This window comes from Haliotis cracherodii, unplaced genomic scaffold, assembly GCF_022045235.1.
Source record: "Haliotis cracherodii isolate W230 unplaced genomic scaffold, xgHalCrac1.p SCAF_2, whole genome shotgun sequence".
Classification (NCBI taxonomy): domain Eukaryota; kingdom Metazoa; phylum Mollusca; class Gastropoda; order Lepetellida; family Haliotidae; genus Haliotis; species Haliotis cracherodii.
Genome location: NW_027266275.1, coordinates 53,754,453 through 53,770,610, shown reverse-complemented (window position 1 = coordinate 53,770,610; position 16,158 = coordinate 53,754,453). Strand labels below are relative to the sequence as shown.

Here is a 16,158-nt window from a genome sequence, read left to right as displayed (position 1 = left end):
CGAATCCAAGATTCGCCCTGGTTCTGAATCTTCTGTTTTTCCCCACCCTACACGTGGTCGTGCGTTTCAGCAAAGCGGTAAACATAAAAAAGTATCATCTTCGAAGAATGATGCCAAAGACTGGTTATTTTGTTCACAGATTTTATTCCTCGGATTTTTTCAGCACTATTCCGTAGCTTTTAGGTTGGAATAAATGGAAAACGAGTCGGCGGATATGCGTCAATTTTGGATTTCATGTAACTTTATCTGACACACCGTGATGTAAAATGAGATATTGTTCAAGCGGCGATAAACCAAATTCGCTCTCTGTATCTCACTGAAATCTCTTCTCATCTCGTTAATGCTAATAGTTCAGCACAATCGATGAACTTTAAATATGTTATAACGCTCTTTTAAATGAATTATTCCCCTGAGACTGTTAAATCATGTGTTAAAGGGCGAGCAGGATCCTTCTTGCTACTCAAGAAGGACTAAAGACAGGAAACGCAACAGCGCTATGTGTATATTAAACGTTACTGTGTACATCCAGACATCCCGACGTATGTAAAGAACGTACTCATGACTAATGTCCCTACACCAAGGTATTGACGCGACAAATTATAAGTCTGAGTTGCCTTATGATATATTATCCATTGTTTTATTAAGTAGGAAAACGTCATCCTATTATTGTGGTGACAATTTGTGAAATCTGGAAAACGGGATGATATTTTATTTCAGCGGTATGACGTAATATTCTTCTGACAGAATCAGCTTTGAAAGTTATAACACTCCAATATCTCCGCCATGTAACTTGAAAGAGTGACGTAGAGTCAACCATTATGACATCGTCGTGGTCGTAAATATGGAAGCCCATTAGGACCACTAGATCATTATCTTTCATATTGTCAAGATGCTTTCACGTACGCGCTCGGGACTTCTTTTGTTTTTAACAAGACGGCGACCTGCCTATCAGGTTGCTGGACTCTGTAGCAAGCATCCTCGATTATCGAGTGAATTACATGTTTATCTCCCTACTATTATGATAAACGCCATATTCCCGTATGTCATAATAAAATATCATAACATACGGGAATATGGCCAGACCGCCTCTGTGGTCTAGTGGTAGAGCGTCTGCCCGGAGAGCGGAAGGTCAGGGCTTCGATAACCGGCCGTGTCATACCAAAAGACGTTAAAAGATGGTATTTGTTGTTACCCTGCCTAGCGCTTGACATTAAGGGGCAATCACGTCGCTATATAAGTGAAATAATCTTGAACGTGACGTTAAACCCCATTTCACCTCAAGCCTGATTTGAATGACATGACTCTGAAACCAGCCACCTAATCAGTTTACAGAGACATTATGTAAGAAGTTATGGAATGTAGGTAATGAGTCCAAAATATTTATCACAATATGTCTATGTAATACACTATGATTGGGGATTACAACCAGGAACCCCGAGTATATTACTCCGTGGTGGATATATACTATGCATATAATAATTTTTTTACGGGGCCGTTTTGCCAATGTTGAACGAGGCGGACAAGTTGAGCCGCTTGTTTATTTCTGAACTGTTTGCCGAAGACCCGTAGTACGAGTACGATGATTATAGTTAACGTGTTGACATTACATGATGTATAAACGTAGCCAAATTCTGTAGAAGCTAGTCTTTCATAAAACATTAGATCATAATAACCACATCGAAATTGCGATAATGCTATTCTTAATTTTCTTATATATACGTACAGTGGTCAAATACTTTTCACATAAAAACGTTGGCTATACAGTGAATACGAATACATGGGAGATTTTCCAACTTGAATAAACTGCGCTGAAATACTTTTCACATAAAAACGTTGGCTATACAGTGAATACGAATACATGGGAGATTTTCCAACTTGAATAAACTGCCTTCTTAGTTTGCAGAGTCAGGTTGTATATGATGCTTACCAAGTGAGACTCCTAGATAATATCATACCATGATATGATGATGAAACTTTGATTCGGGCAAATTGGTAAAACTACTTTTCTGTTCTAAAAAGCTGGCCTTCATTTTAATGATTCTTGTGTTGTTTTAAATCTAGTTGAAGAGATCATGTTTTGCAATAATTCTCTAAAATATAGATTTGCTTTTGGAGTCCAGTTTCAGTATAAAAAGGACAACATCATCAGCCTATAACAATACGGCAAAGCTCCAGGAATAACTGAATACCATTTGTACAAGAGGACGTTATTTTATTTACCAATTCAAAAAATGAAAACCAAAACGGACTTAGAACACAACCTTGCTGTACTAAAGGACATTGAAACACTACTGTATTTACATTTTCGGTTTATGCACGCAGGCTTTCATATTTTGGCCCATAGATCACAACACTTTATCCATTTCTGTACCAAGGCCATTCTTTCTGAATAAATACTCTGTTGACAGAATCGAAGGCTTTTGAAAAACCAATAAGACAGGCATAAAAATCCCCCCTCCCCCCCCCCCCCCCCCCCCCCCCCCCCTACCTTTTTCTTTTTCTTTCATAGGTATTTGCAAATAAGTGCCTGCACGGTAAAAAGTTTCCTCTTTTAAAGACCGACTCCGTGGTCTAGTGGTAGAGCGTCCGCCAGGAGAGCGGAAGGTCCGGTGTTCGATACCCGACCGCGTCATACCAAAAGACGTTAAAAGATGGTACTTGTTGTTACCCTGTCTGGCGCTCGGCATCAAGGGGCTAAAACAAGGACTGGTCGGCTCGGAGTGGGGTCTGAGTGGGGTATTCATGTTAAAATGCGGCATGGTATCTCAGTGGGCTAGCACTATAAATCGGCATCAGTCCGGACTAGTACAAGCAGCCACACAAACACACACACGTACATGCACGTCGCTATATAAGTGCAATAATCTTGGACGCGACGTTAAACCCCATTTCACCTCATCTCACCTCCTCTTTTAAAGCCAGCTTGTTCTACTCTAATTTTGTCACAGCAATCAGCCCAAAATACAAGTCTATTATTTAAGATATTAGTGTTCAATTTTCCAAAAGAACACTAAGTAGAGATGTAGCACTGGTTTTTTTCAGGTAGGGTTTCATCTCCGGTTTTTTTTTAGAAAATGGGATAATGACCAAGACATTGTAAACTCCCCTATCATATAGAGAATTTAATAATATTTCCAGAAATGGTAAAAGAAAACTGCCTGATTATTTAAACATTTCGACAATTACGTAATCTTCTCTTATTCACCTGATGAGCCCTTAGTTTGATCCTACTAGCATGTACTCCACTCTTCATCAATTTATTGGCAGAAGCTGACCAGTCAAACTGGTTACACGTGACATAATCATCGAAAGTTGAATTGTTAATGTGTTCATTTCGGCTTCCAGCAAACAGGTGTTTAAAATAGCTAAATCAAGTTTCAGGAGATATTTTCATTAATGGTGAAACATCACCAGTTAGGCTTTATATTTTTTACTAGAACGTTTTAGGATTTCCCATTGCGTCATTCAGTTCATGTAATTGCTTATGACCATGACTGCGTTTTGCCGGCTTAGAAGCTATATTATTATCTCATACATTTATACACCGCGGGTATCCAGGTACTAGTACATGTTCAAACGTGGTTTTATTTGTTCCCCGACCATTGGATGTTTGCATTCCAGTTATTAATCTCAACTCCCAGGGGAGTATACAACCCAATTAACCTACGGGCGCTAGGTGGCTTTTACATCCACCTTACATGTCGGGTACCCTGCTGGATGAACAGAGGCACATTTGAACTAAGCCACTTGCCCAGTGTGACACCACACGTTTTGACACTTGTGTTCCGGGTATATGTACCTATTCGTGTTTCCACCGTCTTGTTGTCTACCATCGGACCAGTGGGTTCTTTTGAGTGTACAGGGTTTATGTACTGTACAGTTGGGGTAGTGACAATACTGTAAAGACCTGTAAACATTGTCGGTCCCAAGGCTGACAACACGGTCACCAGAGGGATGCCTGGTGCTTTTGATCGCTTGCATACATTTCTACTTGTTACATAAGCGACTAGAGACGCGTCATCTTTACGTTCACCAAACAAGTTCCAGAAATGACAAACGCTGCTGTTATAAAGATGGTCAAGCCAACTATGTACCTGACCCGAATTATATAACAGCACGCTTCATACATTCAGAAGTGTTCGAAATAAACATCGGCCCCTAGGCCCGAGGCCGACAAATATGTTCTCGGGCTGATAGTTTTAAATTTCAGCAGGCCCTTACGGCCTGCAGTTTTTTTGTTGATGAGCAATTAATTATTTAGCATTATTATAAGTAATCTGATAAAAAACCCAACATACTTTCATATTCATAAACAGTAGGATTGGAACTTTCAAATGACATGTAGTCACAAAGATGTTTTACAAGCTGATGATTTCCCGATAAATGTGGGCTTCATGTATCACCACCCAGTCTCTGGGGACGCGGCTTGCATGGTAGCAGTAACAACTTCTGATTGACTGGTTGCGTTTTGTAATTAATGGTGCAAGAGCACGTCTCAGAATCAGAATCAGTTTATTCTAAAAAACCAGAAAAGGCGGTACAACAGCATATTACAACAAATAATTATGTATATGTACAAATAGCAGACATGATGGCAGTTATAACAACATGTGGTTACCTAGCCTTTTTAATACTAAAGGACATTTTTACATAAATCTCGATAAATTCTTTAGATCCTGTGTGTTTGTTGTTGATAAAAAAAATTACAAATTTTATAATATTTGGCCATTCAGTATAATATTGTGATATGTTTGCCTCTCTCTTTAAAAAAATACATCTGAATAAGTAGTGAAATTCATCAGCAATAGATGGAGAATTACATAATTTACAGGTTCTATTTTCCTTTTGAATATTTGGCCATCGGTCAGTCTAAAAACTTCTGGTTGACTGGTTGCGTTTTGTAATTTGTGTTGCAAGAGCACGTCTCCCTGCATCAGCTAAAATGTTTGTGCCTACAGTTTTCCCACTGGGACTACGGTTTCGCCACTGGGACTAGTTTTTTCCACTGGGACTAGTTTTCTCACTGGGACTACGACTACAGTTTTCCCACTGGGACTAGTTTTTTTCCACTGGGACTACAGTTTTCCTACTGGGACTACAGTTTTTCCACTGGGACTACAGTTTTTCCACTGGGACTACGGTTTTCCCACTGGGACTACAGTTTTTCCACTGGGACTACGGTTTTCCCACTGGGACTACAGTTTTTCCACTGGGACTACGGTTTTACCACTGGGCCTACAGTTCTTCCACTGGGCATACGGTTTTTCCACTGGGCCTACGGTCTTTTAAAATGTGCTGGCCCTTAAGGCTGTCAGTTTATTCTGCTGAGTTTCAGACACTGCTCAGTAGTATGTCAGTAAACTTTTTAACTCATTGTTCAACATCAAATGTGGAAATATGCACCCCGCGACTTTTATAAATCTGTCTGTCTACCATCTCGGGGACATTAGAAACCCAGTACCCCATAAGGGTAAATTACACCCACTTCAAATGTTAACTCTATCTGTCTGGTCTGGTTTGGTTTCCTTGTATTTTCAATGTGTAGTAAACCAGGTGGTTTTGAAATTCATAAATCATGTTCCTTTTGAGACTGTAAGTAACTTGCGAGTGTTATTTATAGTGTTTCTCGCTTTCATTTTCAATTTAGAATATTCAAATATATCAAAGCTAGTCTACGAGTAGAAGTTCCTTTAAAGTAACTGTAATTGATGTACTGATGTACGTAACACACACATTGGGTAAGGGCGGTTTTATGTGGCTATTAGTAATGCTGGGGTGCTCAAAGCAACTTAACGTGCCTCACACATTGTTCCGTATGAGTAATGGGAACACACATCTGCGCTGTGACGGAAGGAGGGCCTACCGGTACATATCTTGACTGTCGCCAGTGATGATCCCGGTTGGAATACCCTAGGTCCTCAGCTACCCATGCCTGTCTTAAGAGGTGACATGCTTGTCGTAAGAGGCGGCTGACGGGATCGGGGTGGTCAGGCTCACTGACTTGGTTGATGATGTCATCGTATCAAAAATGCGCAGATCGATGCTCAAGATGTCAACCACGGGACTGTCTGGTCCAGACTCGATTATCTACAGAATGCTGACATATAGCTGGAATATTGCTGAGTGCAGTGTTAAACAACAAACAAGCCAAAGACTTGCCTGTAAACATCTTAGTCTCAGCCAATCAGATAACAAATAAAAACATACATTCCTGACAAAAAACACGGATGTATCCATTCCTGGATCAATGTGAACTCTACATGAATAATGAAATGGGCTGTATGACATCAGTCTTTACAAGATGCTATTCATTGTGCAAGTGGGAATATCTTTGTGAATTATCAAGATTGGCTTCAGTTTGGTTCAGTGCCCTAACCAGCTTTAAAAAAAACCCAATTACTAATTTCTTCAGGAATGTATCTACATGCTGAACTATAGTATATGTTCAGACATATGTACAAGTATGTAACTTATTTCATGTTAAATCAAAAATTGATTTTGAATAGCAAATGGCCAATGATCAGAGGAAGTCCTTTTAGTTTTTACCCGCCCTATATAATTATTTAAAGCAAGACTGTTTACAGGAAAATAAAACAACTACTCAAGGGAAGCCTTTCAAAGGAAAATGTAATGCAACATTGGTGCTTACAACCTTGCCAGATCACTAAGATCACAAGAGAAAAACATTCTGATTGAAGCAAAGACATAAACTGTCCAATATGGTGAGCATTGAGGACAATGTCATATGTAGATATTTCCAAAAGATACCTAGTACAATATTTCAAAATAAATCATCTCATCGAAAGTGTCAAGTTTTCATGTATCTAGTATCTACTGTCATGTTTTAAGACTGTAAATTTTAGCCCCTTAATGCCGAGGGCCAGACAGGGTAACAATAAGTACCATCTTTTAACGTCTTTTGGTATGACGCGGTCGGGGATCAAACCCCGGACCTTCCGCTCTCCTGGCGGACGCTCTACCACTAGACCTTTAAGGCGGTCTAATAATTCATTATGAATACTCACTTTCATAAGACAGTTGACTTGACGGGGAGTTTGTATTACCTGGGTATTTGACTTCTGACAGATCACTTTGATAACTATTTTTCTTGGTCAATAGGCCAATATGCCATGATGCAAAGTTAGAACAAAATTTGTCGTTTTAGTTTAACTCTTAAAAAGAAAACATATAACAAAAAGCGTTTTAATATCTATCTGTTTCTACTTTGCAAACGGTGGGTTAGGCTCATGGCTCTTCAACATTTGTATATTCATCCCATTACTCAAGAATGGATACAATTTGTACAACTCTTTAGAACCATATTTATTTCTCCAATTTGGATGATACAATCAGTATCATTTTCAAATGTTATGTATGCATGTTTGATTATTATCAGGCAATGTGTTTGACCTGACATTAAGCTTTTAAGATAATACACGATTGGTGGGTAGACAGTAGTAAACGCTAACATTTCTCTCCAAACTTATTTCACGAAAAGTAGTTATTTGAAATAAAACATTCCCTTAGAAGACAAGAAGTAAGCTGGTATTGCCAGCACTGTTTGTTGTTTGTTTGTTGTTTAATGCCGCACTCAGCAATATTCCAGCTTTATGACAGTGGTCTGTAAATAGTAGAGTCTGGACAAGACAATCCTGTGATTGACATCATGAGTATCAATCTACGCAATCGGGATACAATGACATGCATCAACCAAGTCAGTGAGCCTGACCACCTGATCCTGTTAGTCGCCTCTCACAACAATCAAGCAAAGTCTCTTACGGCAAGCATGGGTTGCTGAAGACCTGTTCTCAACCCTGATCTTCATGGGTCTGTCGGGACGTAATAAGCAGAGTAGATACATATTCATGACAGAATTTCTGCAAAAGGTCATGAAAAGAGCATAAGTACAAGCATGAACAAGAGAATGCGGGATATATTTAGGGGAAAATTATCAGTTTGTGTTGTCCAATGCTGGGACATATTAACTGTTTCCTGAGCCGTCTCTTGATTGAATATTGTTTTCAGACAGTCACAAAAAGTCCAGCACATGGCAGTCTGTAAATAATCCTGTCTTCAACCAGCAGTTGATACCACAAGCAACAATAGACAACACCAGTTGAGAGAGTGTGTGTTTGTTCTTAACGCTGCACTCATTAATATTCCACGAGTTGCTAGGGACTGATCCTAATCCTGACTCCCCCAAAATTTGAACATTTCACACTCATTAATGACATAAATATAGATTTCAATAAAACTGATATAGTTCTTCTACTGAACAAACACAGTATTTTGATAAGGGGAACAGAATTCCACGTTAAGGACAGGAAAGTGAAATACAGTAGCTAAAAAATGTCCTAAGCCTCCTATAATTAATAAACAAGCATTCCTTTATACGAGTAGTAACCAGTGGCAATGGGGCACGTGTTGCCGAGTTGGTGCAGCTGAGATGACGAGGAGGGGGGCGTAGTTACATACCCTGGTTTACACTGACGACGCACAGACAAACACTCATCATCCCGTCAACTCCAGTCGTTTTGTTAGCAAAATATTAATACAGGTGCCCAATATAAAAGATGAACAGGTGTTCTTTGTATAGATGTTTATTTTCATAAAAATAATCTATAGGATTCCGCGAGTGTACATGCTTTTCTATCTAAATCAGGACAAAGCTGTGAAGTGTATGACAGGAGGTCGAGGATCTTCGCCATGTCCCTTTCTATTCACACTTGCCAGAGATACCTCCATACAGACTCCATTCATGCCAAAATTAGCCTGCAAAACAAAAACAAAACTTGAAACTCAAGCCCACAACAACATCCTTAAAAGCAAACCTCAATCCTATTGCTGTTAGGGTTCCTATTAAAGTTGGCTTTTCATTGAGAGTATGGTATAAGCCAGAGCCACAGTGAAACAGAAAGCCTTCACCGGGAGGCCATACAGAGAGTTCAAGAGGCGATGACACCTCAAATTGAGGTTATGTCGCCTATTGTTGTGGAGTAGGGGCATCGCAGGTGCCAGGTTACTATGATGCCTTGAGTGAGTGATTGTGGGACAGATGACTCAATTAAGTTGCTGCTCAGTGCTCATTAACTGATGCAGCTTACCTGTACAGCTTGCACCTGTTGCTTTGAAGTCTCTCAGGTGTGTCTATAATCAGGTAGCACGGGTAGGTTCACAACAAGGGGAATTCACAATCTTGTGGCTTACTTCATTTATACATCAATGCCTAACATTTCACAACAGATTTATTGTACAATAATTTTATTCCCTTTTCGTCGCATGATTAATCAGTTTTCATCCAGAAGCTGAAAATTGTCAAATGCTTGGTTTATTTTTTAAGTCTTGACTTTTATGGCTTGTTTATGAAGCAAAGATCATTAGGCCTCAGATGTACAAGTTGCTCTAGGCAAAAACCTCTTCATAATAACTGGATGCATGAATAGCACACAGCAAAGATACCCTAATTTCATTCACACTTTGATTTTGAAAAGTAACGATGACAGGTTTCACATTCGAATTAACAAAAGTGTTCGACTGTTAACGCAATAAAAGATTTAAGATCGGTCCTTGTGAAATATGATCAGAGTTTCTAAACGTGTACAAATTGTGACCCGTACCTCTTTCACCAGTCCCAAATAAGGGCGTACAGAGGGACGGGGCCTCTCTATTGCCACCTGCAGTACAACTTTACGTCGACAGACCACCCATTAATATCCTTACAAATGCAATCAAGCAATCAAATCAGCATGTTATCTGAAAAACTTGCACAGATCAGACAAATCTTAAATACAAGCATTCACCTGTGTATTCACAAAGACACCCTCAGATTTTCTCTCAATCATGACGAAACTCAATCCGCTGTCTGAGGCAACAAGAGTCACAAGCTATGAGTATATTTGGGTCTTTTTCTCCCACCTCTCGTATCTGCAGTGTCTGGTTCGAGAAATTAGGTGTAATTGGTGATCGTAGCTCCCCCTCTGTGTCACATGACCCCGCCGCTGTAAGTCAATCCCCCCGACTGAGGAACACAGGACAACAGTGCTTCACAAAACAGGGTGATTACCTGCCCTTGTCAAGCTTTGCTACACAACCCCAGGCCATTGTTGAGGAATAGTTGGAGTCACAAAAGAAAATGATGATTGAACTATTCATTAGATATATAGACAGACTGCAATCACAAGGGTCATCTGAAATTATTTTTATCTATTTCAAGGGGTTTCTCATTTAGGTACAAGGGATAAAATACAGTTCATTTAAGTTTGCACAAAAATTAAACATGAATGTCAAAAGGTTCTTATCAAATCCCTATTTGTTAAATGTCAACATTTAGGGGTCTTTAGATAGTCCTCTAGGCCTAGGCACTCTGTCTAATTAGGGGGCACGGGTGGCCCAGTCGTCTCTGCAGAGTTGCATCCCTTGGGCATGCCAGAAACCTGATTGTGGGTTTGAATCCTGGTTTGCCCTGATTACCGGTATGTTTCTAGGTGTGTCAGCACCATACCCGTGCTCGTGTGTTTCATCGAAGTGGTGAACATCTGAGACCTGCACCACTTCAGGCTTTCCTCCAACATTAAACTGACAAGCTGTGATATAACTGGAATAATGTTAAAAGCAGCGTTAAACCCAACTCACTCACTCACTGTCTAATGGTGATTGTATCCTGAGGGCAAGTAGAATGTTGTGGGTGTCTTTATGCATTATCACTTCTTGGGCTTGTGAATGTTTAAGATAAGAGCAAGCCTACAGGACCCTCCACAACCTCCAATACCATAAATATTTGATGAAAAGATCCCTACAGTGCTTAGATACATTTCCTGACAAACCTGACAAATCTGACAAATAATTTGAAATTTCCGCAGCATTATTTTGTCTAACACATATTGTAATATATATAAATATAAAACATCAGCTGGTGATACAGCTGTATTACCACTCTCATATTCACTGTAAATAGTGCCTTGGATCACTATAAAATGACAAATGGGGCACTTATTAAAACCATACATGAGGGAAATTTGCTGTCGGAAATCAAGCAGTAGAGAACAAACTTTATGATAATAGTTACCAGCAATTATAAACCCTTTCTACACTGATGTGTTTTCCTACGAACAAACAACTATACAATAGAAAATAATGACTTTTATGTAAACACTTCTGCTTAGAGTAGGGGCACATACAATAATTACTTACAGATAGGTCAACAAGTTGGTCGAGGGACAATTATTGGATCATTTCTCAAATGTTCTCTTCAATGTGAAAGGCACAGATGGCCCAGTCTTCTAAGGCACCGCACTTTGCTGTGCAGAGTTACTTACCAGAAAGCCTTGATCATGGGTTTGAATCTGAGATATGACCAAATATTGTTTCTAGGTTTGTCAGCAGCATAGGTTTGTCAGTTTGTGTTGCCAAGAGTGATAAATTCCATAGACTTTCCCCCCACATGAACTCGTTACCTCTAATGAATGTTTTCTCTCTGAGTCCTATGTTTTTGACAAATACATAAATACTTGGCCTCGGCTTTGCCAATATTTCTAACCTGTATCACTACTCTCCTTTCATGTACTACTACTGTATCAGGAAACTTTGTAACAATATACAGATATTTCAATGACAGTCTTACATAACTCTGTTGCTACCTTTCAAATATCGTATTTATCAGATGACATTTCTTCAATTCCACCTTTTGGCTGCCCCACCATCAACCAAGTCACACCATGTGACGACCCGATCCTAGTGTAGCTGACAGCTTACAACTAGCATCAGGTTGTGGCTCTGACATGGACATTCCTAGTGTCTGTTGGCTTCGGCCTTCAACAGTAAACAATAACAATTATTGTTATCACATCGAATCTCTCGACTAACACCTCTCCATTTATATAACACTAAGTGGCTTATCAAAACAGACAGCATTGATAGCATCAGCTCTCCGCCTTACATGCTTGACAAGAACGCAGAACATTGAAGATGAAAAGCAAATATAGCATGAAGGTCATGTAGCTCACCTTTCTCAATAGAAACTGATCTTATTTATTCCTACCTATGTTCTGAAACATTTGTTGTTTAACACCACACTCAGCAATATTCAAGCTATATGATGGCAGTCTGTTAATAACTGAATCTGGAAAAGACAATCCAATGATTGATATCATGAGCATCGATCTATGCAGTTGGGATACTATGACATGCATACACCAAATCAGTGATCCTGACCACCCACAACAAGTCTCCTTTTACTGCAAGCATGGGTCGCTGAAAACCTATTCTAACTTAAATCTTCACAGGTACAGTTAAATTCTGACCTGACAACTGTCATTTAAAAAATGAGTGAGTGATTGAGTGAGTGAGTGAGTTTGGTTTAACGCCGCTTTTAACAGTATTCCAGTTATATCGCGGCGTGTCAGCTTAATGTGGGAGGAAAGCCCGAAGTGACGCAGGTCACAGACGTTTACTGCTTCAGTGAAACCCACGAGCACGGGTATGGTGCTGACAAACCTTGAAACATAATCGGGGCGAACCGGGATTCGAACCCACAATCATAGGTTTCTGGTGTGCCCAAGGGACGCAACCCTGCGCAGCGAATCGCAGCGCCTTAGACGACTGGGCCACCCGTGCCTCCCATTTAATAAATGAAGTAAATAGATTGACATAATAGATTATCTACATTAAATATAATAATATCAACAATATAAATAGTCTAGACATAACAAAGCCATTACTCCATGATAAGAATGATCCCTGGAATCCCAGATACTATAAAACTGTTATGAAACAGGTATGAGCTGACCTCAACAACAGTGATGATTGATAACACTCACTGAGCAAGCACCTAGATGATTACATTCTAAAGCTGTCTGCTAATATGTATCCAATTTCATCGATGTTATCATAAATTACAGGTACAGCAATTAGATTCTTTAAAAGACTCAGTATGAAGTTGCTAATTTTGTCAAACAGATATAGATTGTTTTTGTTTGCAAGTATGCCATGGGACACTCACATAGAAGATCTTCAGGAGTGTCTTTTGGAAATTAGGTGTCCCAACAAGAGAAATACATTTGATCCATCTTAGAAATCTGTGAATCTCACTTCACCATGAGCTAGATAATAAGCAGTTGTAGTTTAGAAACCTTTCCCCCTTCCTTTTCTTTGAAATTGTTTATACCCTTTACAATATCCAAATCCCAGCTGTGTGAATGATATTGTGCATTATGCATGTGCACTGTGCATGCTCATATGTTTATTCCCATGTACTTGTCCACTTTACATGTGCAAAAGTACATTTTTCACTGGCACTCTTTTAAGAAACATTGTCAAAATGTATTTCTGTGAGTAAAAATATCCAAGTGTGCACATCAAGAACCAGGAATGAATTTTAATGCTGTCATTTGCGCTATCATACAAGGAACTGTTAAGTTTGTTAAGCAGCAAAGCTCATTTCAAACAAGTCTTCTTCCAAAACATTATTACAAGTTTATGTCTGCCAAATTGCCAATATTACCATATTTTTTTTTTTAAATCAAGAATCCCTCAACAAATAAAGGACCACAGATGCCATAGCTTTCTCTGAAAAAAACATTTTGGATAATCAAAGATGGCTTCCTGAATGCCATCTTTAATTCATATTTTGATACTATGAAGAAATATGAATCTCCCAGAGTCCATCAAACAAATTTAAAAGGAGTTGTCAATATGAAAAGCAATACAAGCCAATCTGCTTCCCAAGTGTTTTGGCCAGGTGAGCTAAAAGACAAATGACACAATCCCCACATAGCTATGAGGCTATCTAACACTGCAAGTCCTACTTAATAATGCATGTAAGAATCCCATTGTAGAGGCCATCTTTCTCTGGCTACATCTATAATGAATCAAGAGTACTCCTAAATCACGTTTATTGGAGTTATAATTGTTTTTCTTGCCACGTATAGCTACTCATGAGAATGACTGACGTAATTAGCCTTTCAATAATTACTTCAAATTGAGACAAAAGATGATTGACTTTCCCAGTAAAATAACACTTGCCAAGTAAATTTGCTCTATCTATATGGCATTTTATTTCTAATTTGTAATTGAGAATCCTTAAGCTATTTGAAATGAAACTATTTGAGCTGCTTGAATTTGAGGCTATCATGTTATAACTGCATATCACCAATTTCGGTCATGAGGATTCTAAAAGTTGGACAATTTTGAAAACATATTGAAATATGAAATTATTTAAATGGACAGAAACCTCATAACTAAAACTATCAAAGCATGTTAACATTTGTCAGATTTGCATGGATTGAAACTTCAAAATCATAAATAAAAGAGCAACGAAATGTTCCAACACCAATGTGAGTGATGAAGTTGGAACAATATTTCAGGTACCATATTTGCTGCTCCCTGCTCCAGGAAGCATCCCCTCACCAACTTCAAGACCAGTTTATAAGTATAAGCGCCCACTACTAAAACTGTTGATTTAAAAGACAGTCCATATTTACACAGATCACAGACATCTTACAGAAAACAGCAGTGTTATATGGTATTATAATTCCCAATAACCATCATAGCATCACAATTTTTTAGTTTCATAGTCATTTGAACTAATTTTGTTCAATACCGCTCTATCACTGACAACAAATTTAACTCATGCATGGTATGATATGCCCACTCCCCACAGAATTTCTTAGTGCCCAAAGGCTTATTTCAGTGAATATGGTATATCATCAGCTAAGAGTTTACCACTATGGGGAGACTAACAAACCGAGGTACCAAGAGTCATAATCAGGGAATCTGGGATTCAACTTACCAGCGGATCGTGGCATGACTAAGGGAAGCAACCTTATGCAGCAAATTACACCAAACTGTAAATACAGTCTGAATTATACTGTCTTCCAATGTATAGTAGAAATTGGCATAGTAATATTAAACCTTGAAAATATTCCTATTTATCATAAACCGTAAATCAAGTATTTCATGATTTGACGAAATTTTCTGGTGACCTTGACCTTCATCAGAGGTAATTGACCATGAAATACCTTCAAAGTGATCTTGACATTTCACACAAATAAGACATATGACAGATACTCACTTTAATACAGTCATCATCATAGCGTGGGAAAATGGTTTGATTTTTCATGAATTAATAATACTAATATATTGTCAAGAAATCATACACACAAGTTTTTTTTAAAATGTCATAATAAGAAAGTATAACATATCACTGAATTAATGACATTACTTCCACCGGGGGAAAATACATGTCGTGTGCATTGTCATCCAAATGGCTTTCTACTTCAGTAAACACTCAAGTTATCATGAACATAATACATTTTTTGGTGCATGACCATCAGAGTGAATTTAACCTTCAATATCAGTTACCAATATTCCATGACAAGGTAGACATAAGTTTATGGATAACCACTTCTCTAATACTGTGGAAAGTGACGTTTCTGTATAGATCCTTATACCGTTGTCAAGAAAGGAAACGTTGATTTTCACAGTATTAATTAAGTTTTTATCCATAAAATAGTGTCTACCTTATCATCCGTCAACTTCTAAGTAATGCCTTTCAAACAAAATTTCAGTATTCCATTAGCTTTCACAAACATTATACAAAACATATTAACCATATATGATACATCGTGGAGGAATTCAATGAAAGAACGAAATTGTGGCATATGCTACTTATTGAAAGTCAACATGACACACTATTGTTAGCATAAAATTGTCTTCACTTGCGGGGAATATCGCAAACACTTTACACAACACTGTCACTGTGACCTTGACCTTTTCTGATTTTGGCCCTGCCTTAAGGATAGAAATTACATGGTTTTCTTAACATACAGTCATTGCTTTGAGATTACAGTTAACCCTCATGGTGCCTGGACGTCAGTCAGCCTGCAAACCCCTCAGTGCCGCACTATGCTGACGTCGCGGTTACAAAAACGTATACATTGTATCAAAAGTGTTGCAACGTCTTTATTTCTTCACACAATGTAACCAAATTGTATAACATGCAACTCGAGTTGATTGTCTTTCCAACAGTATCTAAAGTCACCAAATCCAAAAGATCTATGCACTGCCCAGCCATCGATAAATGTGCTGGTATTATAAGTTTCCTACTTTTCCACATTAATCGTAATATGGACGCTCCCGAATATGGCAAGCAAAGTCAAGTAA

At 38.6% G+C, this 16,158-nt stretch overlaps 1 protein-coding gene across 1 annotated transcript in view; it reads right to left on the bottom strand.

The window, feature by feature from the left end:
• Positions 1-8,634: 8,634 nt before the first annotated feature.
• Positions 8,635-16,158, bottom strand: part of LOC139468237 (small ribosomal subunit protein mS37-like) — a 31,423-nt gene continuing 23,899 nt past the window's right edge. Inside the window, exon 4 of the mRNA XM_071250070.1 lies at positions 8,635-8,772. The gene's annotated coding sequence lies outside the window, so the exon portion shown is untranslated. The remainder of the gene's footprint in view (positions 8,773-16,158) is intronic.